General features: G+C 49.2%; 1 protein-coding gene across 2 annotated transcripts in view; it reads left to right on the forward strand.

Annotated features, from left to right (window-relative positions):
• Nucleotides 1-294: 294 nt before the first annotated feature.
• ALDH3A2 (aldehyde dehydrogenase 3 family member A2) overlaps nt 295-21,525 on the forward strand; it is a 126,780-nt gene continuing 105,549 nt past the window's right edge. For both annotated transcript variants that reach the window (XM_075336248.1, XM_075336249.1), the window contains exon 1: nt 295-383. The gene's annotated coding sequence lies outside the window, so the exon portion shown is untranslated. The remainder of the gene's footprint in view (nt 384-21,525) is intronic.

The raw sequence follows: 21,525 nt of genomic DNA on the forward strand, positions 1-21,525 counted from the left end.
GTCTCTGCTCCTGTGGTAACCATGCACAGCCTGTCTCTGCTCCTGAGGTAACCATACACAGACTGTCTCTGCTCCTGTGGTAACCATGCACAGACTGTCTCTCTTCCTATGGTAGCCACACACAGATATTCTGCGCCTGTTTGTCCCCTTGTGGTAATAATCACACGCATACACTGCCTGTCTGTGCTTATGCGGTGACCACTCAGCCGACAGCCTGTATCTCAGTCTCCAAACGTCACACTTCCAAACTCAATTTCACCTCCAGTGTTGCTCCACAGCCATGGTCATGTGACCACAGTGTGGGCGTGGTTAGATCGTTTCCCTGCACTTCAGTCGGTGTCAGTGTTCCGGTGTCCCCGTTGGTTCCCTGTAGTCGTGTGCGGGTGAGTGTTTAGTACGAGTCATGTCGCGATATGCGTTACTTCTATATTCTGCTTCATAACAAGCGACTTTGGACACAACAAACCGGACAGTCTTAGAGCATGTCGCCATCCCTGTGGCTGCAGCTCGGTGTCCGCCCTGATAACCCCAGAGCCTGGTGTGTGCGCCATGGCTGTGCTTTCCCTCTGCCCCATTTATATTTCCTAATGATTGAGCACTGCGGGCTGACTACAGGCTATTTCATGGCGGGGATAAGCTGTCATCAGGCTCAACTGACACCGCTTATCTCCAGAGGGGCTACAATCAGGCAGGCGCCCCTCATTCTGCCACACTGGATGAAATCATGTTCTGTGCGGACAGCTGCTGTTCCTGGACTTTGTGTCTGCTTTATTCTAGGGACATTAGGTGTAACCCAGTTCCCCCTAGTGCATCAGGGTTCACTAGTGGGCCCCTGGTACATCAGGTATTGTTATTGTTGCCCCCCCCCCCCCCCGGTGCCTCAGGTATTGTTACCGGTGGGGCCCCCCGGTGCCTCAGGTATTGTTACCGGTGGGGCCCCCCCCCCGTGCCTCAGGTATTGTTACCGGTGGGGCCCCCCCCCCGTGCCTCAGGTATTGTTACCGGTGGGGCCCCCCCCCCCGGTGCCTCAGGTATTGTTACCGGTGGGGCCCCCCCCCCCCGGTGCCTCAGGTATTGTTACCGGTGGGGCCCCCCCCCCCGGTGCCTCAGGTATTGTTACCGGTGGGGGCCCCCCCAGGTGCCTCAGGTATTGTTACCGGTGGGGGCCCCCCCCGGTGCCTCAGGTATTGTTACTGGTGAGCTCCCCGATGCATCTGCTTTGGCAGTGACACTTGTACAGAGATTGAGCAATGCTTACATCAGATACATAATCAGCACATGCAGGATTTATTATTACCGGATTACTGATATTACATTGGTGGAAAAATGTCTTGGGTCCATTTAGTTCAACCTTTCTCTGCAATTATGTATTCTTAGTCAGTAAACCCACAATGCCATTTTTGCTGAGGAAAGCAAACAACTATTATTTTTTTTTTTTAAATACTGTTTGTCCCCTTTCAGATGTTGTGTTTACGGTAAACACAGACATGTCACACGTACCGGTATGGGCATCCTTGTGACATCCGTGTTTGCATTTGTGTGACTGGTACCTGTAAAAAATGCATGAAACTAAAGTTTTTCTTTTTAATATTGAAAAGATGCGCAAAGCCAGAAAAATGATAGATAACTAGATATATAGAACAGATAAGATAGGTAGAGAGATATAAAGAGAGAAAATAAGAAAGAATATATAAAATAAACAAAGATACAACAGATGGCTAGCTTGGCCAGCTGTTTTGCAGCACTTTTATTCTTTAATTTAAAATAACGTGGGGGTTCCCCCCCCCTCCCAATATTCATATCCAGCACAGGAACAGCAGCAGCTGAAACCCTCAGCTCTCTGTTGTACATTGGCTGGTTATTAAAAAATAGAGGGGATCCCACGCTTAGTTTTTTAGATTAAAAAAAAATTGAATAAAAAACGTTGTGGGGTCCCCTCCATTGTACTAAAACCAGCCAAGGTACAGCAGACAACTCCGGGCTGATATTATTAATGTGGGAAGGGCCATGGTTATATGGCCCTTTCCAGTGGCGTAACTAGAGATTGATGGGCCCCGGTGTAAAGTTCGGACCGGGCCCCCCTCCACGTACACCGGAACTTGAGGTAGGGGATGACACTGGCACCCGGGGTACGTGATAATCCTGCTGACACATGGCTCTTACCCTCAGCAGCCAGGTTTCCCATGATCTAAAATCCCTCTATCAGCACCCAGCTTTTCTATGTTCTGATATCCATCTTGTCCTCGGCACCCAGCTTTCCCATGCTCTGCTATACATCTTTCCCTCAGCACTCAGCTTTCCCATATCAGAGCATGGGAAAGCTGGGTGCTGAGAGAAGATTATAGCAGAGCATGGGAACTCTGGGTGCTGAGGGAAAGAGCCTTTTTCCCTCAGCACAAAACGTTTGAATCTCATACTTGTATCTTTGCCCCCCCTCGTATATAGTTCACCAAATACTGTAATGACCCCCACATAGCCTTTTATATAGTATAAAGGGTCCCACATAACCCTTGATATAATAGAATGCACCTCAATCGTCCTCCATGTATTATAATGCATTTCCCATAGTTCTCCATGTATTATAATTCACCCCATAGTACTCCATAGATTATAGTGCTCCATGTTTTATAATGCACCTCCATAGTCCATGTATACGGTAGCCTTGATAGTCCTCCATATATTATAATGTAGTCCCCATAGTCCTACAGTCATATGAAAAAGTTTGGGCACCCCTATTAATGTTAACCTTTTTTCTTTATAACAATTTGGGTTTTTCCAACAGCTATTTCAGTTTCATATATCTAATAACTGATGGACTCAGTAATATTTCTGGATTGAAATGAGGTTTATTCTACTAACAGAAAATGTGCAATCCGCATTTAAACAAAATTTGACCGGTGCAAAAGTATGGGCACCTCAACATAAAACTGACATTAATATTTTGTAGATCCTCCTTTTGCAAAAATAACAGCCTCTAGTCGCTTCCTGTTGCTTTTAATGAGTTCCTGGATCCTGGATGAAGGTATATTTGACCATTCCTGTTTACAAAACAATTCCAGTTCAGTTAAGTTTGATGGTTGCCGAGCATGGACAAAACGCTTCAAATCATCCCACAGATTTTCAATGATATTCAGGTCTGGGGACTGGGATGGCCATTCCAGAACATTGTAATTGTTCCTCTGCATGAATGCCTGAGTAGATTTGGAGCGGTGTTTTGGATCATTGTCTTGCTGAAATATCCATCCCCTGCGTAACTTCAACTTCGTCACTGATTCTTGCACATTATTGTCAAGAATCTGCTGATACTGAGTTGAATCCATGCGACCGTCAGCTTTAACAAGATTCCCGGTGCCGGCATTGGCGTACAGCCCCAAAGCATGATGGAACCTCCACCAAATTTTACTGTGGGTAGCAAGTGCTTTTCTTGGAATGCCGTGTTTTTTTGCCTCCATGCATAACGCCTTTTTGTATGACCAAACAACTCACTCTTTGTTTCATCAGTCCACAGGACTTTCTTCCAAAATGTAACTGGCTTGTCCAAATGTGCTTTTGCATACCTCAGGCGACTCTGTTTGTGGCGTGCTTGCAGAAATGGCTTCTTTCGCATCACTCTCCCATACAGCTTCTCCTTGTGCAACGTGCGCTGTATTGTTGACCGATGCACATTGACACCATCTGCAGCAAGATGATGCTGCAGGTCTTTGGTGGTGATAAGTAAGGATGTATGGTGTGCACACAGCCAAAAAATGGGGAGAGGTTCTGAGGTGCAAGTGAGAGGACCAAGGTCCGGGCTATAAGTCACTAATCAGACACTGCACACTCATTCGCAGATAAAGCAGAAAAAAGGAGGCTGAACAGAGTTTGTTTTTTTTTTTTTTTCCTTTGCAAAAAATATTAGTATATATTTATTTATACTGTGACAGGGAAGGACAAGGGATGTTTCGGCCCAATTATACGCCTTTTTCATGCTAAAACACTTCACAAAAGAAGAAATATTTTCTTAAGAGATTTTTTTCATACGAATTCTGCAGATGCAGAGATAGAGATGGAGAGGAATTTACAGGAATCTTTGTTTGCAATTACAGAGGTCAGATGTTTCTTGTAGTTCTTCACCACATTTACACACACTGCAACAGGAATTTTGGCCCACTCCTCCATACAGATGTTCTCCAGATCTTTCAGGATTCGGGGCTGTCGCTGGGCAACATTGAGTTTCAGGTCCCTCGAAAGACTTTCTATTGGGTTCAGGTCTAAAAATCGGCTAGGCCATCCATGACTTTGAAATGCTTCTTATGGAGCCACTCCTTAGTTGCCCAGGCTGTGTGTTTCAGGTCATTTTCATGCTGGAAGACCCAGCCACAACCCATCTTCAATGCTGTTACTGAGGGAAGGAGGTTGTTGGCCAGAATCTTGCGATACATGACCCCATCACCAAATCCATCCTCCCTTCAGCACGGTGCAGTTGACTTGTCCCCTTTGCAGAAAAGCACCCCCAAAGTATGATGTTTCCTGCTCCATGCTTCTCGGTTGTGACTGTTCTTTAGGTTGTACTCGTCATTCTTCTTCCTCCAATTGTGTGATATGCATGTTTCCGGCCAGAACCTGAATAGTGGGCATAGCCTCACTCCATACAAATGTATTGAGCAAGGCCACGCCTACTAGTCCGACGCACCCACTCCATACATTTGTAGGGAGTGAGACTTTGCCCACTAGTTAGGTTCTGGCCAGGAACAGTGCACAATTGTGGTCACGTGACCGCCGTTCCCGCCTCAGGAACTTTACAATCCCGCCCACAGCACTGGTTGGCAGCTTTCTGTGTACACAGAAAGCTGCCAATCAGGGGTGATGGCATGGTTGGACTACCTGGCTGTAGGTTTACTAGTTCTCTAGTTATAGTCTCCTGCTAATTAAACAGTGATTTTATAAATACTACATCAAGCAGTTCGGTAAATGACACATCACTGGAATTAAGGCCTCTGTTTTTATATCAGATGATTTTGATGCTGCAAACGGTAGCAGATGGCCATAAATGCTGAGTTCTGTAGCTGCCCCGTGTTCTGATAGTGGCAGAGTACTGCGCATCCACCTCCCATTCAAATCAATAGGAGGTGGTCACGAACGCAATCAGAAAGATGGGGCAGCTCCAGAACTAAACATTTCTGGCCATCTGCTACTGACACCGATGACCTGGGCTGATCAGAAATGTATGACTTATCCTGAGAAGATTGTCTGAGAAGAGTCCCAGGGAAACCCAATCCTCTGCCTAACCGCCCGCAGGGCAGATGAGATCCCCAACTGACTGGGGAAAGTAATATGGAGCATGGAATTCCAGCTGTCACTTGGGACTCCAAGAGCGCACGAGACAGGCTCCCCCTAGCTAAGATGGTGGACAGAGAGCTTGCGCCTATGATATTCAGGTGCATCTTCAATGATAAGACTGGTTCCCGGTCTCCTGCTCCCCCGATGCAGATGTCAGTCAAATCAAGGCACGGATAGTTTGAAGCATTCACCAGCTGCTGATGATCCCGGTATTGCTATACCCCTCTTTCCCTAGGCCAGGGGTGGGGAACCTCCGGCCCGCGGGCCGTATGCGGCCCGTGGCGACTTTTTATGCGGCCCCCGGGCACATTCCCGGGGACCGCTGTGCTCTGGCGGCAGCCGCGCTTTTCCCGGCTGCTGGCCCTTTAAATCCCACTGCCCGATTACCTGAGGGTAGATGCTAGAATGTATGGGCTCTATCCAGATCCTGACTTCCAGGACCTGACTGCAGCCCATAGATTCTAGGCTTAACCGCAGCCTGTGCTAGTGTGCTCTGGTGGGCGGGGTAAGCATCATGCTGCGATAATGTCACAGAATAGCTGCAGCAGATTACCGGCAAGTCAGGCCTGTGCTGTGCTGTGCGTGTGACTCCTCCCCCACTCCAATACTGTGCTGAACCCATCGCTGCCCCCCCCATGCTCAATGCTGTGTACCCCTTTGTGCAGTGTGCTGCCACCCACTGCTCTGTCCGTGCTGCAACCCACTGTTCTGTCCGTGCTGCAACCCACTGCTCTGCCCGTGCTGCCACCCACTGCTCTGCCCGTGCTGCCACCCACTGCTCTGCCCGTGCTGCCACCCACTGCTCTGCCCGTGCTGCCACCCACTGCTCTGTCCGTGCTGCCACCCAGTGTTCTGCCCGTGCTGCCACCCAGTGCTCTGTCCGTGCTGCCACCCAGTGCTCTGTGCTGCCACTCAGTGCTCTGTCTGTGCTGCCACTCAGTGCTCTGTCTGTGCTGCCACCCAGTGCTCTGTCTGTGCTGCCACCCAGTGCTCTGTCTGTGCTGCCACCCAGTGCTCTGTCTGTGCTGCCACTCAGTGCTCTGTCTGTGCTGCCACCCAGTGCTCTGTCTGTGCTGCCACCCAGTGCTCTGTCTGTGCTGCCACCCAGTGCTCTGTCTGTGCTGCCACCCAGTGCTCTGTCTGTGCTGCCACCCAGTGCTCTGTCTGTGCTGCCACCCAGTGCTCTGTCTGTGCTGCCACCCAGTGCTCTGTCTGTGCTGCCACCCAGTGCTCTGTCTGTGCTGCCACCCAGTGCTCTGTCTGTGCTGCCACCCAGTGCTCTGTCTGTGCTGCCACCCAGTGCTCTGTCTGTGCTGCCACCCAGTGCTCTGTCTGTGCTGCCACCCAGTGCTCTGTCTGTGCTGCCACCCAGTGCTCTGTCTGTGCTGCCACCCAGTGCTCTGTCTGTGCTGCCACCCAGTGCTCTGTCTGTGCTGCCACCCAGTGCTCTGTCTGTGCTGCCACCCAGTGCTCTGTCTGTGCTGCCACCCAGTGCTCTGTCTGTGCTGCCACCCAGTGCTCTGTCTGTGCTGCCACCCAGTGCTCTGTCTGTGCTGCCACCCAGTGCTCTGTCTGTGCTGCCACTCAGTGCTCTGTCTGTGCTGCCACTCAGTGCTCTGTCTGTGCTGCCACTCAGTGCTCTGTCTGTGCTGCCACTCAGTGCTCTGTCTGTGCTGCCACTCAGTGCTCTGTCTGTGCTGCCACTCAGTGCTCTGTCTGTGCTGCCACTCAGTGCTCTGTCTGTGCTGCCACTCAGTGCTCTGTCTGTGCTGCCACCCAGTGCTCTGTCTGTGCTGCCACTCAGTGCTCTGTCTGTGCTGCCACTCAGTGCTCTGTCTGTGCTGCCACTCAGTGCTCTGTCTGTGCTGCCACTCAGTGCTCTGTCTGTGCTGCCACTCAGTGCTCTGTCTGTGCTGCCACTCAGTGCTCTGTCTGTGCTGCCACTCAGTGCTCTGTCTGTGCTGCCACTCAGTGCTCTGTCTGTGCTGCCACTCAGTGCTCTGTCTGTGCTGCCACTCAGTGCTCTGTCTGTGCTGCCACTCAGTGCTCTGTCTGTGCTGCCACTCAGTGCTCTGTCTGTGCTGCCACTCAGTGCTCTGTCTGTGCTGCCACTCAGTGCTCTGTCTGTGCTGCCACTCAGTGCTCTGTCTGTGCTGCCACTCAGTGCTCTGTCTGTGCTGCCACTCAGTGCTCTGTCTGTGCTGCCACTCAGTGCTCTGTCTGTGCTGCCACTCAGTGCTCTGTCTGTGCTGCCACTCAGTGCTCTGTCTGTGCTGCCACTCAGTGCTCTGTCTGTGCTGCCACTCAGTGCTCTGTCTGTGCTGCCACTCAGTGCTCTGTCTGTGCTGCCACTCAGTGCTCTGTCTGTGCTGCCACTCAGTGCTCTGTCTGTGCTGCCACTCAGTGCTCTGTCTGTGCTGCCACTCAGTGCTCTGTCTGTGCTGCCACTCAGTGCTCTGTCTGTGCTGCCACTCAGTGCTCTGTCTGTGCTGCCACTCAGTGCTCTGTCTGTGCTGCCACTCAGTGCTCTGTCTGTGCTGCCACTCAGTGCTCTGTCTGTGCTGCCACTCAGTGCTCTGTCTGTGCTGCCACTCAGTGCTCTGTCTGTGCTGCCACTCAGTGCTCTGTCTGTGCTGCCACTCAGTGCTCTGTCTGTGCTGCCACTCAGTGCTCTGTCTGTGCTGCCACTCAGTGCTCTGTCTGTGCTGCCACTCAGTGCTCTGTCTGTGCTGCCACTCAGTGCTCTGTCTGTGCTGCCACTCAGTGCTCTGTCTGTGCTGCCACTCAGTGCTCTGTCTGTGCTGCCACCCAGTGCTCTGTCTGTGCTGCCACCCAGTGCTCTGTCTGTGCTGCCACCCAGTGCTCTGTCTGTGCTGCCACCCAGTGCTCTGTCTGTGCTGCCACCCAGTGCTCTGTCTGTGCTGCCACCCAGTGCTCTGTCTGTGCTGCCACCCAGTGCTCTGTCTGTGCTGCCACCCAGTGCTCTGTCTGTGCTGCCACCCAGTGCTCTGTCTGTGCTGCCACCCAGTGCTCTGTCTGTGCTGCCACCCAGTGCTCTGTCTGTGCTGCCACCCAGTGCTCTGTCTGTGCTGCCACCCAGTGCTCTGTCTGTGCTGCCACCCAGTGCTCTCTGTGCTGCCACCCAGTGCTCTCTGTGCTGCCACCCAGTGCTCTCTGTGCTGCCACCCAGTGCTCTCTGTGCTGCCACCCAGTGCTCTCTGTGCTGCCACCCAGTGCTCTGTCTGTGCTGCCACCCAGTGCTCTGTCTGTGCTGCCACCCAGTGCTCTGTCTGTGCTGCCACCCAGTGCTCTGTCTGTGCTGCCACCCAGTGCTCTGTCTGTGCTGCCACCCAGTGCTCTGTCTGTGCTGCCACCCAGTGCTCTGTCTGTGCTGCCACCCAGTGCTCTGTCTGTGCTGCCACCCAGTGCTCTGTCTGTGCTGCCACCCAGTGCTCTGTCTGTGCTGCCACCCAGTGCTCTGTCTGTGCTGCCACCCAGTGCTCTGTCTGTGCTGCCACCCAGTGCTCTGTCTGTGCTGCCACCCAGTGCTCTGTCTGTGCTGCCACCCAGTGCTCTGTCTGTGCTGCCACCCAGTGCTCTGTCTGTGCTGCCACCCAGTGCTCTGTCTGTGCTGCCACCCAGTGCTCTGTCTGTGCTGCCACCCAGTGCTCTGTCTGTGCTGCCACCCAGTGCTCTGTCTGTGCTGCCACCCAGTGCTCTGTCTGTGCTGCCACCCAGTGCTCTGTCTGTGCTGCCACCCAGTGCTCTGTCTGTGCTGCCACCCAGTGCTCTGTCTGTGCTGCCACCCAGTGCTCTGTCTGTGCTGCCACCCAGTGCTCTGTCTGTGCTGCCACCCAGTGCTCTGTCTGTGCTGCCACCCAGTGCTCTGTCTGTGCTGCCACCCAGTGCTCTGTCTGTGCTGCCACCCAGTGCTCTGTCTGTGCTGCCACCCAGTGCTCTGTCTGTGCTGCCACCCAGTGCTCTGTCTGTGCTGCCACCCAGTGCTCTGTCTGTGCTGCCACCCAGTGCTCTGTCTGTGCTGCCACCCAGTGCTCTCTGTGCTGCCACCCAGTGCTCTGTCTGTGCTGCCACCCAGTGCTCTCTGTGCTGCCACCCAGTGCTCTCTGTGCTGCCACCCAGTGCTCTGTCTGTGCTGCCACCCAGTGCTCTGTCTGTGCTGCCACCCAGTGCTCTGTCTGTGCTGCCACCCAGTGCTCTGTCTGTGCTGCCACCCAGTGCTCTGTCTGTGCTGCCACCCAGTGCTCTGTCTGTGCTGCCACCCAGTGCTCTGTCTGTGCTGCCACCCACTGCTCTGTCTGTGCTGCCACCCAGTGCTCTGTCTGTGCTGCCACCCAGTGCTCTGTCTGTGCTGCCACCCAGTGCTCTGTCTGTGCTGCCACCCAGTGCTCTGTCTGTGCTGCCACCCAGTGCTCTGTCTGTGCTGCCACTCAGTGCTCTGTCTGTGCTGTCACCTAGTGCTCTGTCTGTGCTGTCACCTAGTGCTCTGTCTGTGCTGCCACCTATTGCTCTGTCTGTGCTGCCACCTAGTGTTGTACTTGTCCCCAGTCATGTCTGTGCCACCGCCAGGGCTGTCCATGCCCCCTAGTGATGTATATGCCCCAGCCCCTCCTGTGATGTGTACTCCCAGTGTCTCCTGTAATTTATGTGCCCCAGCGTCTCTTGTGATGTGTATGTCCCGAGACAAACCTGGAAAAGCAGCTGTGAGAACCAAGATGATCAATATCACCGAACAGCAGAGCCGCACCAAAGAGAAGCAGCTCCAGCCACCACAGTAGGGGTGAGTTAATTAATCGTTTGACCAAATATAACAGGGTAGTTTTCAAGTTGATAATTTTGTGCGGCCCCCAAAGGTTAGTAGGAAATTCCAAATGGCCCCCGGCAGTAAAAAGGTTCCCCACCCCTGCCCTAGGCAGTCTGAGGGGAGGTTGTAGGAGGATCCCTCAGAGGTGGAGGCAGTTTGGGAATACCTTTAGAGCATGGATATGTGCTATCCCAACAAAGGACATGGAAAACTACAAGTGCATCTCAATAAATTAGAATATCATCAAAGTTATTTTATTTCAGTAATTCAATACAAAAAGGGATACTTATCTTTATATAGTCATTATAAAGAGTGATCTATTTCAAGTGTTTATTTCTGTTAATGTTGTTGATTATGGCTTATAGCCAATGAAAACCCAAAAGTCATAAATTATCTCAGAAAATTAGAATCACCACAAAACACCTGCAAAGGCTTCCTAAGCGTTTAAAATGGTCCCTTACTCTGGTGCAGTAGGCTACCTAATCATGGGGAAGACTGCTGACTTAACAGATGTCCAGAAAGCAGTCATTAACACAGTCCACAAGGAAGGTAAGCCACAAAAGGTCGTTGCTAAAGAAGCTGGCTGTTCAGAGTGCTGTATCCTAGCATATTAATAGAAGGAAAAAGTGTGGTAGAAAAAGGTGCACAAACAACCGGGATAACCACACACTTGATAGGATTGTTAATATAAAGGCCATTCAACAATTTGGGGGAGACTCACAAGGAGTAGACTGCTGCTGGAGTCAGTGCTTCAAGAGCCACCACACACAGACATATCCAGGAGATGGGCTACAACTGTCGCGTTCCTTGTGTCAAGCCACTCATGACCAAGTCAGAAGCGTCTTACGTGGCCCAAGAAAAAAAAAACTGGACTGTTGCTCAGTAACCCAAAGTGTTTCTTTACAGATGAATGTAAATTTTGCATTTAAAGGGAACCAATCACCAGGATTTTCGTATATAACCTAAAGCCAGTTCTATGCTGGCTGATTCTCTACATACCTGTAGTGCTCAGCTCAGATGTTTAGGTTTTGAAATCCAAGAAAGTAAAGTGTATAAAATTAGCTGCTTGTTGAGTGACAGCAGCTGAGGATCAGATAATATATTCATAGTTATCCCCCCCCCCCCCCCCCCCGGTTAGAATTAGCATAAGTATTATACAAACGATTCACTCTCTCTTGCAGGACCTGTGAGGTCATACCCATGTGACCGGAAGGGGCGGGACCTCAGGCAACAAAGCTGGATACCAGGTCACATGGATATGACCTCATGCAGGTCCTGCAAGAGACGAAGGGAATTGTTTATATAACACTTATGCTAATTCTAACAGGGGGAGGGGATAACTATGAATTCCCCCCAGATATATTATCTGATCCTCAGCTGCTGTCACTCAACAAGCAGCTAATTTTATAAACTTTACTTTCTTGCATTTCAAAACCTTAACATCAGAGCTGACCACTACAGGTATGTAGAGAATCTGTCCCATAGTGCCAGTATAACACTGGCTTTAGGTTATATACGAAAATCCTGATGATTTATTCCCTTTAATTTGGCAACCAAGATCCCAAAGTCTGGAGGAAGAGTGGAGAGGCCACAATCCTAGCTACTTGGGGTCTAGTGTGAAGTTTCCACAATCAGTGATGATTTGGAGAGCCATGTCATCTGCTGGTGTAGGTCCACTGTGTTTTTATCAAGACCAAAGTCAGCGCAGCCGTCTACCAGGAAATGTTAGAGCACTTCATGCTTCCCTCTATCGACAAGCTTTTTGGAGATGGAAATTTCATTTTCCAGCAGGACTTGGCACCTGTCCACACTGCCAAAAGTACCAATACCTGGTTTAATAACCACAGTATGACTGTGCTTGATTGGCCAGCAAACTGGCCTGACCTACACCCCATAGAGAATCTATGGGGTATTGTCAAGAGGAAGATGAGACACCAACCCCAACAATGCAGACGAGCTGAAGGCTGCTATCAAAGCAACATGGGCTTCCATAACACCTCAGCAGTGCCACAGGCTGATCTCCTCCATGCCACGCCACATTGATGCAATAATTCATGGAAAAGGAGCCCCAACCAAGTATTGAGTGCCTTTACTGTACAGACTTTTCAGTAGGCGCCAACATTTTTGAGTTTAAAATAATTTTTTCAGTTGGTCTTATAATATTCTAATTTTCTGAGATAATGACTTTGGGGTTTCAGTGGCTGTAAGCCATAATCATCAACATTAACAGAAATAAACACTTGAAATAGATCACCCTGTTTGTAATTACTCTATATAATCTACAGCTTTGGCAAAAATTAAGAGACCACTGCACAGTTTTGTTTTTATCCCCTCTTCTTATTATTCCTCTTATCCTTTGTTGTAGTCCCCATCCATGGCCTCTATTAAGATTAACTCGCTCCAATGTAAGAGGGTTTAATGTCCCCCAAAAAACGTTCACAAATCATTTAAGGAGTTTGTATGTTCTCCCTGTGTTTGCATGGGTTTCCTCCGGGTTCTCCGGTTTTCTCCCACACTCTAGACATATACAGATTGGGAATTTAGATTGTGAGCCCCAATGGGGACAGTGATTATCATGGTGGTAAAGCGCTGTGGAATTAATAGCTCTTTGGCATTTTCTCTTATCAAAAATCAGGGTGAATTAAATTTTCTTAAAGTAAAAATAGTAAGTTCAATTTGCATGATAGCTAATTGGTACCTTCCAAGTAACAATTCTAACAAAGGAGATACTAAAGGCCCCGTCACACTAAGCAACATCGCTAGCAACATCGCTGCTAACGAACAACTTTTGTGACGTTGCTAGCGATGTTGCTGTGTGTGACATCCAGCAACAACCTGGCCCCTGCTGTGAGGTCGTTGGTTGTTGCTGAATGTCCTGGGCCATTTTTTAGTTGTTGCTGTCCTGCTGTGCAGCACAGATCGCTGTGTGTGACAGCGAGACAGCAACAACTAAATGTGCAGTGAGCAGGAGCCGGCTTCTGCAGAGGCTGGTAACCAATGTAAACATCGGGTAACCAAGAAGCCCTGTCCTTGGTTACCCGATATTCACCTTTGATACCAGCCTCCGCCGCTCTCACTGCCTGTGCTGCCGGCTCCTGCTCTGTGCACATGTAGCTAGCTGCAGGACACATCGGGTTAATTAACCTGATGTGTGCTGTAAGTAGGAGAGCAGGGAGCCAGCGCTAAGCATTGTGCGCTGCTCCCTGCTCTGTGCACATGTAGCTGCAGCACACATCGGGTAATTAACCCCATGTGTGCTGTACTAGGAGAGCAGGGAGCCAGCGCTAAGCATTGTGTGCTGCTCCCTGCTCTGTGCACATTTAGCTGCAGCACACATCAGGTAATTAACCCGATGTGTGCTGTACTAGGAGAGCAAGGAGCCAGCGCTCAGTGTGCGCTGCTCCCTGCTCTCTGCACGTGTAGCTCCGTGCAGTGGTAACCAAGGTAAATATCGGGTTGGTTACCGATATTTACCTTAGTTACCAAGCGCAGCATCTTCTACGCAGCGCTGGGGGCTGGTCACTGGTTGCTGGTGAGCTCACCAGCAACTCGTGTAGCCACGCTCCAGCGATCCCTGCCAGGTCAGGTTGCTGGTGGGATCGCTGGAGCGTCGCAGTGTGACAGCTCACCAGCAACCTCCTAGCAACTTACCAGCGATCCCTATCGTTGTTGGGATCGCTGGTAAGTTGCTTAGTGTGACGGTACCTTTAGAATCTGGCATTCACTCAGGAGTAGATTATTTCCTAATAGGATAATTTTTCTTCAACCCCTCTTTCCACACTGGATATTTTAGCATGTCTTTTCTCAGGAGGGCTTTGGAGGACACACGTTTATTTCAGTTATGTGATGAGGTAAGCTACTCTCATTTTTCACTCTATAGGCTCTGTCCCCTTTCATTTTTATCATCTCAGAGAATAGGTAGATTATTTCTCTGATTCAAATTTTTTGAGAATTCGTCATGCAATATTGCTGATATATCCAAAATGTCACAAAAGTGAGTACACTCCTCACGTTTTTGTAAATATTTTAATCTTGCTCAAGAAATTGGGGGTAAAAATGCCTAACTAGCCAAGCATGTCTCCAGACCTTAAGTAAAGAAAAAAAGTATTCAGCTCACCCATGTAAGGTCCTCCAATCTGCGGTTGATGCACGTAGTCCTGCGGACAGGCAGGTCCAGCTTCAGAGTAAACGGTAATAGAAAATGAGTGGGACTCAGCACCAATATGGATGGATAAAAATCTTCATGCTTTATTTGAAAAGTTTAAAAATAAAGAAAAGGGTCACAAATCATTCAAAATCGCCATGCGACTTGCCGTGCGGCTTGACGCGTTTCGGACACAAAAGGGGAATTTAAAAACAGTCCTTAATCATAAGCCGTTATGATTAAGGACTGTTTTTAAATTCCCCTCTTGTGTCCGAAACGCGTCAAGCTGCACGGCAAGTCGCATGGCGATTTTGGATGATTTGTGACCCTTTTCTTTATTTTTAAACTTTTCAAATAAAGCATGAAGATTTTTATCCATCCATATTGGTGCTGAGTCCCACTCATTTTCTATTACCGTTTACTCCAGACCTTAACCCTGTTGAGTATCTGTGATGCATCCACAAACAGAAAGTGGAGAGAGCAAAGTCTCTAACATCCACCAGGTCCGTGATGTCATCATGGAAGATGGAATAGGAGTCCAGTGGCTCCACTGCATGGCCAAGAGAGTTAAGGCAGTTCTTGGCAATAATGGTGGCCATGCAAAATATGCACAATTTGTCCAGTGGTTTAGACATTAATGGCTGTGTATTGAGTTATTTCATGGCATATCAAATTTATACTGTTTATACAAGCTGGATATTGACTACTTTACATTGTATCAAAGTGTCATATCTTCAAGTGTTGTCCCATCGAAAGATATAAGCGATTTACAAAAATGTTTGGGGTGTACTCACTTTTGTAACCTACTGTAACTTTTTTATCAGAGAGGGTAAGGCCTTGTGCGCACTAGGTGTTTTTGCCGCGTTTTTAGCGGCGTTTTTTACCGCGTTTTTGTGCTGAAAACGCAGTGACATTGCTTCCCCAGCAATGTCAATGGGTTTTGAGAAGTGCTGTCCTCACACAGCGTTTTTTTTTTAGCTGCGTTTTTGTGGTGACCACAAAAACGCAGCATGTCAATTATTTCTGCGTTTTCCACTGCGTTTTTCACTCATTGAATTCAATGAGATGTTAAAAACGCAATGAAAAACGCATATAGCCGCGTTTCTATGACTAAAAACGCAGCTATAAACGCAAGGGGTGGGCACTACAGTGACGTGTACAGGAAGAGGATTCCTTCTGTTGGTAAACACAGAAGCATGAATCCTCCCGGTACCGTCACCGCCGCTTCCACCTCCCGTCCTGTGCATGTCAGCTCCGTGCGGCGTCATGTCTGGGCGGGAGGTGGAGGCAGCGGCGAAAACCAAAGTGAACAGTAGAAAAAAAAAAATGTCATATATACTCACCTGTCCGCAGGGTCCCGATGCCATGCCCGCTCCCATCTCCTCCCGGTACCGCCGCTCTGGCTGTGTGCAGTCTCCCCGGGGCAGGACCTTGCTTGCAGGACCTGGCGCTGATCACCTGATGCAGTCACCTGACGCATCAGCTGATCGTAGTCTCGCCGGCTTCTTCGCGCTCGGCCGGCTATCAGCTGATCCTGCCGTCAGGGGACTTCATCAGCTGATCACCGGCAGCTGCTGCAGCGATCGGACGGGATCATACTCCTGTCCAATCGATCGCTCCAGGAGCTGCCGGTAATCAGCACAGCACATAAGTGAGTTTTTTTTTTTTTTTCCTACTGATGCATCAGCTGATTGTATAATCGGCTTTTATACAATCAGCTGATGTGTGATGGGATTCAGGCACTTGATCCTGACACATCATCTGATCGCTTTGCCTTCCAGCAAACCGATCAGATGATATTGGATCCTGATTGGACGGCGCGGGACCCTGACCCAGGATTACTGCGGAGGGGGGTTTATTTCAATAAAGATGGAGTCACTAATTGTGTTCTGTTTTATTTCTAATAAAAATATTTTTCTGTGTGTTGTGTTTTTTTTTTTTTATCATTACTAGAAATTCATGGTGGCCATGTCTAATATTGGCGTGACACCATGAATTTCGGGCTTAGGGCTAGCTGATAATATACAGCTAGCCCTAACTCCATTATTACCTAGCTAGCCACCCATCACCAGGGCAGCTAGAAGAGTTGGATACAGCGCCAGAAGATGGCGCTTCTATGAAAGCGCCATTTTCTGGGGTGGCTGCGGACTGCAATTCGTAGTGGGGGTGCCCAGAAAGCATGGGCACCCTGCACTGTGGATTCCAATCCCCAGCTGCCTAGTTGTACCCGGCTGGACTCAAAAATATGGCGAAGCCCACGTCATTTTTTTTTTTTAATTATTTCATGAAATAATTAAAAAAAAGGGCTTCTCTATATTTTTGGTTCCCAGCCGGGTACAAATAGGCAGCTGGGGGTTGGGGGCAGCCCGTACCTGCCTGCTGTACCCGGCTAGCATACAAAAATATGGCGAAGCCCATGTCATTTTTTTATTCTTTTTGGGCAAAAATCTGCATACAGTCCTGGATGGAGGATGCTGAGCTTTGTGGTTCTGCAGCTGCTGTCTGCTCTCCTGCATACACTAGTGAATGGAGGATGCTGAGACTTGTAGTTCTGCAGCTGCTGTCTGCTCTCCTGCATACACTAGTTCTGCAGCTGTCTGCTCTCCTGCATACAATGAACATTTTGAAGAAGGAAATGACATCAGACCTTTTTTTTTTTTTTCATCAACAATCTTTAATGGCATTGTGCACTGATTAAAAACGCAGTGAGTAAAAACGCACCAAATCGCGGCAAAAACGCATGCGTTTTTGCCGCGTTTTTTTAGCCGCGGGTGCGTTTTTTTTAGACAAAAACGCACATAAAAACGCAGCGTGAAAAAAACGTCTAGTGCGCACATACCCTAACACAGGAAAGTTGAGATTTCAGCAGGCTTGGTAATAAGAACCCTATCAGATTGAGAGAATGGATTTCTATTTACTCACACCCTCTCTATTAGGCCTTGTGCGCACTAGGCGTTTTTGCCGCGTTTTTAGCTGCGTTTTTTACCGCGTTTTTGTGCTGAAAACGCAGTGACATTGCTTCCCCAGCAATGTCAATGGGTTTTCATAAGTGCTGTCCGCACACAGCGGTTTTTTTTAGCTGCGTTTTTGTGGTGACCACAAAAACGCAGCATGTCAATTATTTCTGCGTTTTCCACTGCGTTTTTCACTCATTGAATTCAATGAGATGTTAAAAACGCAATGAAAAACGCATATAGCCGCGTTTCTATGACTAAAAACGCAGCTATAAACGCAAGGGGTGGGCACTACAGTGACGTGTACAGGAAGAGGATTCCTTCTGTTGGTAAACACAGAAGCAGGAATCCTCCCGGTACCGTCACCGCTGCGTCCACCTCCCGTCCTGTGCATGTCAGCTCCGTGCGGCGCCATGTCTGGGCGGGAGGTGGAGGCAGCGGCGAAAACCAAAGTGAACAGTAGAAAAATAAAAAATGTCATATATACTCACCTGTCCGCAGGGTCCGGGTGCCATGCCCGCTCCCATCTCCTCCCGGTCCCGCCGCTTCGGCTGTGTGCAGTCTCCCCGGGGCAGGACCTTGCTTGCAGGACCTGGCGCTGATCACCTGATGCAGTCACCTGACGCATCAGCTGATCGTAGTCTCGCCGGCTTTTTCGCGCCCGGCCGGCTATCAGCTGATCCTGCCGTCAGGGGACTTCATCAGCTGATCACCGGCAGCTGCTGCAGCGATCGGACGGGATCAGACTCCTGTCCAATCGATCGCTCCAGGAGCTGCCGGTAATCAGCACAGCACATAAGTGAGTATTTTTTTTTTTTTTTTCTACTGATGCATCAGCTGATTGTATAAAAGCCGATTATACAATCAGCTGATGTGTGATGGGATTCAGGCACTTGATCCTGACACATCATCTGATCGCTTTGCCTTCCAGCAAACCGATCAGATGATATTGGATCCTGATTGGACGGCGCGGGACCCTGACCCAGGATTACTGCGGAGGGGGGTTTATTTCAATAAAGATGGAGTCACTAATTGTGTTGTGTTTTATTTCTAATAAAAATATTTTTCTGTGTGTTGTGTTTTTTTTTTTATCATTACTAGAAATTCATGGTGGCCATGTCTAATATTGGCGTGACACCATGAATTTCGGGCTTAGGGCTAGCTGATAATATACAGCTAGCCCTAACTCCATTATTACCTAGCTAGCCACCCGTCACCAGGGCAGCTAGAAGAGTTGGATACAGCGCCAGAAGATGGCGCTTCTATGAAAGCGCCATTTTCTGGGGTGGCTGCGGACTGCAATTCGCAGTGGGGGTGCCCAGAAAGCATGGGCACCCTGCACTGTGGATTCCAATCCCCAGCTGCCTAGTTGTACCCGGCTGGACTCAAAAATTAGGCGAAGCCCACGTCATTTTTTTTTTTTTTTTAATTATTTCATGAAATAATTAAAAAAAAGGGCTTCTCTATATTTTTGGTTCCCAGCCGGGTACAAATAGGCAGCTGGGGGTTGGGGGCAGCCCGTACCTGCCTGCTGTACCCGGCTAGCATACAAAAATATGGCGAAGCCCATGTCATTTTTTTTTTCTTTTTGGGCAAAAAACTGCATACAGTCCTGGATGGAGGATGCTGAGCTCTGTGGTTCTGCAGCTGCTGTCTGCTCTCCTGCATACACTAGTGAATGGAGGATGCTGAGACTTGTAGTTCTGCAGCTGCTGTCTGCTCTCCTGCATACACTAGTGAATGGAGGATGCTGAGACTTGTAGTTCTGCAGCTGCTGTCTGCTCTCCTGCATACACTAGTGAATGGAGGATGCTGAGACTTGTAGTTCTGCAGCTGCTGTCTGCTCTCCTGCATACACTAGTTCTGCAGCTGTCTGCTCTCCTGCATACAATGAACATTTTGAAGAAGGAAATGACATCAGACCTTTTTTTTTTTTTTTTTTCATCAACAATCTTTAATGGCATTGTGCACTGATTAAAAACGCAGTGAGTAAAAACGCAGCAAAAAACGCACCAAATCGCGGCAAAAACGCATGCGTTTTTGCCGCCTTTTTTTAGACAAAAACGCACATAAAAACGCAGCGTGAAAAAAACGTCTAGTGCGCACATACCCTAAGGGTGCATTAGTATTTGCAGTGTGTTGGATGCAGCAAGCTTCAGCTGCATCCAAAACGCTGTGTTGCACAGTACAAGCATAGTGGATGGATTTCTAGAAATCCCTTGCCCTCTGTGCTTCTTTTTTTTTTTGCAGCAGACACTGACCTGCGGTGCATCTTTCCAGACCACCGCATGTTAATTGTTTGCTGCGGATTCACATATGTCCTCTGTAGGGAGAACACAAGCGAGAGACCGCAGCGCACTGAACCCTGATCGTGGGTACAAGCAGCTGCGGTCTCCTGCGGAAGAAGACGCAGTGAGTCCTTATCATGGGCATATACCCGTACTTGCTCAGCTCAGAAAAAGAATTAGGCTATGTGCCCACATGTGCGTATTGCATGCAGTTACTCTGCGTTCTGCTCCACAGCGTAACTGCATGCGTCCTGCGTCCCCAGCACAATCTATGAAGATTGTGCATAATACATGCCCACGTGACATTTTAGAATGCAGCGATTTGCATGCTGCCAAATCGCTGCGTTCTAAAAAGCAACATGTCCCTTCTTTCGAGCGCTTTGCATGCTGTCTCCATTCTGTCTATAGGGAGAGGCAGCATCCAGAGCGCACGAATTCTGCAGTCACCAAAGTTTCAGAACGGAGCTTTTCAGCTGCGCTCTGAAGCGGACATGCAGTTTTTGACTTATCATTTGATCACAGGGGTAAAGTTGTAAATAGTCCTCTTATTGCTTTTGTCTATATTTTACCTTTATCGATAGGCCATCATAAGAGAGACATTCATAGTTTTTGCTTAACGGCTGCTCATGCAGTGATTCTTTCTTGCTGGAAATCATCTCAAATACCCACAATAGTACTACGAGATAGTTAAAGGGGTTATCCGGCTTATTTTGCCTTTTTCTTGTCATTACACTATTGTGCTACATTGGGGCAGGTAAGTAGCTAGTAACTACCTACCTGCCCTGCTGTCATCCTTTCTCCCCCGCCTCAGAGCGGTCATGTGACCGCTCTTGCTGGGATTTTGCTGTTTCTTGTGAAGTCACGATGACAGGGCAGGAGATTATGCTCGCCTTGTCGACGGGCATCAAAGCCGATGTCATGGCGCCAGAGTCCCCGCCCCCTTCCCTGCACCCTCCCACACATCCCATAGTGCAGGGGTCTTGCTGCCTGTACGCTGCATGCAGCCCCCATGCTACTGGCGGCAAGCAGGAAGTGGCCCCCTTGCTGATCGCGGCCTCTGCATGGAGCTGTGGAGTCAGCGCTTTATATCAAATGACAGATTCCCAGGCGCTCTGCAGAGCCAAGCTCTGTATACAGCTATGATCAGCCGACGGCCAATCCGAGGCCAGCAGCTGATCACTGGAAAAGCTGCATAGAGAGCGCGTCCCTGTACAGCGCCCAGAAATCTGTCCTCTGATATAAAGCGCTGTCTGCACGGCCCCTGCAGAGGCCGCGATCAGCAAGGAGGGGGCTACGGCCGCAAGAGGCCGGACACCGAGGGAACGAGGACAGGTGAGAAGGGTTTGTTTTGTTTGTTTGTGTGTGTGAAGAATAGCAGACTAAGGGGCAATTCTACAGGACCGAGCATTGCTACAAGAAGAGGACCCCAAGGGGACATTACTACAGGATAGGTACAAGGAAAGGGGACATTACTAGATTACGTGACAGGGATAGGTACATTACTATATTATGGGACAGGGATGGGCACATTACTATATTATGTGTGCGGTGGATGTGAGGTGATTGTACTGCACAGATGAGAGAAGCAGGATCACTGCTCTGTACTACCAATGATTGAAAATACAGAGCAGTGATATCTCATCTGTGCAGCACAATCACCTCACATCCACCACACATATAATGTAGTAATGTGCCCATCTTTGCTGGAGCGATGAGAGGTCAGTGCTAGGGCAGAATGCTGACAGCCAATGAGTGTGCAGAGGGCGGGGCTGGACACTGAGGCTGGGCGGTGCCGACTCTGTCAGTTTGGCACAGGAAGATTTCATGTTTGGTTGAGCTGCATGTAAACAAAGCGCTGCAGAGAAAACAAACAAAAAATTGTAGGGATATTTTATATGACAATACAACACAGATTAGCTTAATTTTTTTTTTTGGAGTTTGTCGGACAATTCCTTTTAATATTTGTAGGATAGAGTAACTCTCTGCTGAAAGTACTGG

This window comes from Anomaloglossus baeobatrachus, chromosome 2 (genome assembly GCF_048569485.1).
Source record: "Anomaloglossus baeobatrachus isolate aAnoBae1 chromosome 2, aAnoBae1.hap1, whole genome shotgun sequence".
NCBI classification, from domain to species: Eukaryota; Metazoa; Chordata; class Amphibia; order Anura; family Aromobatidae; genus Anomaloglossus; species Anomaloglossus baeobatrachus.